At 40.5% G+C, this 4,208-nt stretch overlaps 1 long non-coding RNA gene across 1 annotated transcript; it reads left to right on the top strand.

The window, feature by feature from the left end:
* Positions 1 to 964: 964 nt before the first annotated feature.
* Positions 965 to 3,067, top strand: LOC122971478. The gene is made up of 2 exons (XR_006399480.1): positions 965 to 1,619; positions 2,783 to 3,067. It is a non-coding gene; the product is annotated as an uncharacterized LOC122971478 (long non-coding RNA).
* The last annotated feature ends 1,141 nt before the right edge of the window (positions 3,068 to 4,208 follow it).

The following is a 4,208-nucleotide window of genomic DNA, read 5'->3' as shown; positions in this document are numbered from 1 at the left end:
TCTTAAACATGTCTGATTTCATTTGAAGCAAGAAAAGAAAATTATATTTTCCAAGGGAGATGAAAAACCTTTCAAAAACAATTGTACCAAATCAGAAAAGTTGTGAAGTTATGGAGGTTTTACAAGTTCTTTACTTTTCTGCTGACCAAGTGTCAATCACTTTCCGAAGGACACTAAGATTTTACATTCGCTTCTGAGTGTTTGGTTTCAGCTCAAGCTATAATCAATATGTAGAAATTAGAAACTTGCTTGAATTAAGTCATCAAAGTAGTGCTAAGTGTAACATAGTTGTGAGCAAGTTTCACCAACTTTGCAACATGAAATAATTTCCTCTTGGAATTAATTTTGACACTTTTCATGAATCCAAACAAACGCAACACCCCTGCATGAGCATGTAAGAGGACTCGCAAACTAATCTGCAATTTGAGAGTGACAATCATTTGTGACAAAAGATGGTGCAACTATTGGCAATCCGTGTGTAATCAGTGCTCACAAATCACTTTTGTGAAATAGACCCCTGGTTTGCAAACTCATCCTTGTTGCTACATTCAAGGTACGTTAAATATTTGAGAGTCTGCTGCAGGAGAGCGATGGCCGAAAACCAAACATGGACATGATGAAATGGACGACTGATTTTGGCAGTTTGTTGCATCTGAAACAGCTCAAATCTCCAGTGTTGCACTTTCTCAGATGAACTCAGGTGCACAAACACGAGAGAGCAGCTGCATCACTTAATGATGACATGACATGTTGACTTTCTTAACATTAGGAGATGAATATATAAAATGATGTTTCTCATGATCATCTGATGAAGATTCAATAAATATTGCATCACAACATCAGTCCTTGCACCTCATGGAGGTTTTGTTTTTTTTAGTTCCTGCAAACTGACATTTTGGAGACAAAGTTTCAACAGTCTTGTTCAAACTGTCACCCCTGAAACACAGACCCAGATAACTGCCAGATATTCTGCTGGGTCGGCCTCTTTTAACACTGAGCCACTTGGTCTGATCATCGTCTCTCTCTATCTGGTCTCCTCAGGGGAACAAAGGCTCTTACTGTGTGCAGACGGACAACATTCACAACAACGAGATGTCTGGCTCTGACGCAGTCAAGCTGACGGCGACGCGGGCCACACAGGCTCTCGTCCTTTCATCGCAAATTATGCCCGGTCCTTCAACTAATTGCGGAGAGCTGGCTGGAGTGAGGCTGGAGGTTCGGACTGAGGGGTTTATTGAACGGAGGGATCGAGGGAGGAAGAGAGGGACAAGGCAGGGTCAGGGAGATGGTCGCTCATTAGGGATTGAACAGCTGCCAATCTCCCAGCTGCCTCTGCTCAACACGAGGATTACTGAGGAGGCAGGAATGGAGATCTCTGTAGTTTTCTCTCTCTGCCACCAGCCTTTCTTTACCTTCTTATCTATTTCTTGTCCTTGTCACCATTATCTACTCATTTGTTTTGCTTTCTGTCCTTGTGTGCAATCTCTCTCTCCCTTTGATGCCCCCCTGTCGTGTTTTTCATCCCTTTTATCAGTTAGCTCTTCCTCCTGTGTGTGGGCAAAGAGCGGGAGAGAGCATGTGACTGAAACCAACTGTACCAGTCATCACCGATATGTCAGGTTTGAGGCCCATCTGCTGCATCATGCTACTTAAACAGGCTGTGTCATTAAAGGGACTTTCAGTCAATATTCATTTCCCAGTGGTCATCGTAGATTCCCAGCAGGTTTGAAAGAGCAGCATGGGACATGCCGTTCAGCTGCTGTTACTCCCAGGAAAGTACCAGACTTTAACAAGGTGTTTGATACACTTCCTGACAAATGAGAGGTTTATTACCGTTTATGCGGCGAGTTAATAAAAGCCTCAGATCCCCAGAGGACAGCCAGCGACAGATGGAGATGAAGCGATTACGGAGTTTTTTTTTAAGGAGGTTTTGAGCTTCATTCAGAACAGCATAGGCCTTCTCCGTGTTATAATGTATTATCCACTCGGAGATCTTCTCTTAAGTTTGTTTTATATGAACTTTTCTGGCCTGAATTATTACAGCTTCCTGCTCAGTCACATAAAAAAAAGACGTCTATCATTGTACTTCATATAGAGAAGGCCTGACTTACATGTGCATCTTTGATATTTTAGTGTACTCTACTGTTCAATGACTTAAATTAAAGATATGCTCAGCGAGAGCATCAACAAATGTTCTACAAAGCAATATAAGTGACATGTAACTAGGATTTTATCTTCATTTTTAAAACCTGTTTCACTTTAATAATCCTTTTTCTGTGCAAATAATGAAAATAATGAAACATGAATTAAATTTCAGGATTGGTAAAGTCTCCTTATTAGTACAGGCACAAAAAAACTGCTACACATTTCCTGAAAATACATCAAAATGTGCTATAAGGACTGAAATGACACAATGGTCAAAATATAACAGTATAACAATTAAAATAACTTACAACTTGCATGTTTGATATCAGGATCTTTAACTGATGTTTGATCATTTTTGCTCCCAGTCTTATATCAGTCTAATATAATTAGTCTAATATTACTTGAGCGCTGAAATTTATACTGGTTTGTAAAACACAAACAATTTGGGATAAAAGCAATGAAAAACCAAAACCAAACAGACACTAAAAAGATGAAAACAGTTGAAAACAATAAAACAGAGCATAAATTTTACAATACTGTCATGATTCCTGCTTTGGCTGTGTTTCTCCCTGCCTGATGCCACTTCCCCTTCCCTCCCTCTCTCTCCCTATGTGTGCGATTGTGTATGTGGAGACAGGTGTGCTGGTGTCAGAGCAGAACCACACCAGCTGCAACCGGTTCCATAACCCAGACCTCTACCCATACTCAGCTCTGCCAGATCCACACGGCCAGAGAGTAGCCTCTGCATCAGCCCGTCTGTTCCTGCACCTGTTCCTCCCTGATCTTGTGGTTTGGACCCTCAGCCTGTTTTTGATCTGCCTGCCTTTTTCCCCTTTTGGACTTTGTGCAATTGTGCAATTCGGACAGATTACCCATTATGACCTGTGTTTTGGTGTTGTCATTAAAAGCCCTGCTCATTTAACCTGCCAGTCTGTAAAGTCTACTCTGTCTCCGGTCCCTCGTCTTTTCAGCCCTGCTTCCCTGCCCTGCACCCCCACTCTACCCAGCTTTCACAGGTTCTGCTCCGGACCTGCTCCTCTTGCCCCAGCCTGCCTCAGCCCCAGTTTCCCAGCTACCAGTACTAGTTTCCCCTGGCCTGCTTTGATAAATACTTTGTCCTACTGTGTCCCTGTCTCTTGCCTCTGTGTGTCTGCACTTGGGTTCACCTCCTCCGCCCCCACGTAACAAATACATGACATATTCATCAAACCGTAACATCAGACAAAACCTTATACTATCTCCTCCACACTAATGCCAACTAACTACTAATGCCAAAATAATTTTTATCTTTGCTCAGTAGCCTCTTAACATCCACCATTGTTTTTGGAATTTTTGCCTAATTGGCATACCCAAATTCATTTGAAAGGTAACATCTTATAGTTTCTGGAAATGTGTTTGTTTAGCATGTTAAAACACACTAAAACACAACCAAAACTACATCAGTTCAAACATATGGCTCAAAAAAGTGTTTTTGGTCCTCGTCTATAATGAGTCATTTTTGAATAACAATAACTAGGACATGCTTTATGCCAGAACTATGCAGCCACATCACCACATACCTTCTACATCTTGTCAATCACAACTGTATAAAACTCCAGACCTCTAGACCTAACCTTATTGAATCTAGGAAGTTTTTAGTTTGTGGTGTCAGTGATGTCCCTGAACCTCTCCAATTACCTTTATTCATTACTACATGATGCTAAGCCACTTACAATTGGCTTAAGCGGGTTGCTGATGACCTGGTGGATGTTAAAGGTTAAATTATTTTCAAACATATGACGTATATATATATATATATATATATATATATATATATATATATATATATATATATATATATTTACAATACTCTAGAACCTTTATTTTTGAAACATGCATATTCTTATCCTTAAGTCATATTAGTGCTCCTCATCTTAAACAACTTTTGAATACTTTCTGGTAGTACTGTTTTTGGCTTTATACATGAATTTTGCTTTTGCAATCTACCAGGTTTTTGAATTTTGGAGCCTATTCTCAAGCATCTGCCTCAGGAAGGCCACTGGACCAGATGGCATTTCTGGGCT

Source organism: Thunnus albacares, chromosome 2, assembly GCF_914725855.1.
Source record: "Thunnus albacares chromosome 2, fThuAlb1.1, whole genome shotgun sequence".
NCBI lineage: Eukaryota > Metazoa > Chordata > Actinopteri > Scombriformes > Scombridae > Thunnus > Thunnus albacares.
The sequence above is the reverse complement of the archived record's forward strand: the minus strand, read 5'-3'. Positions and strand labels throughout refer to the sequence as shown.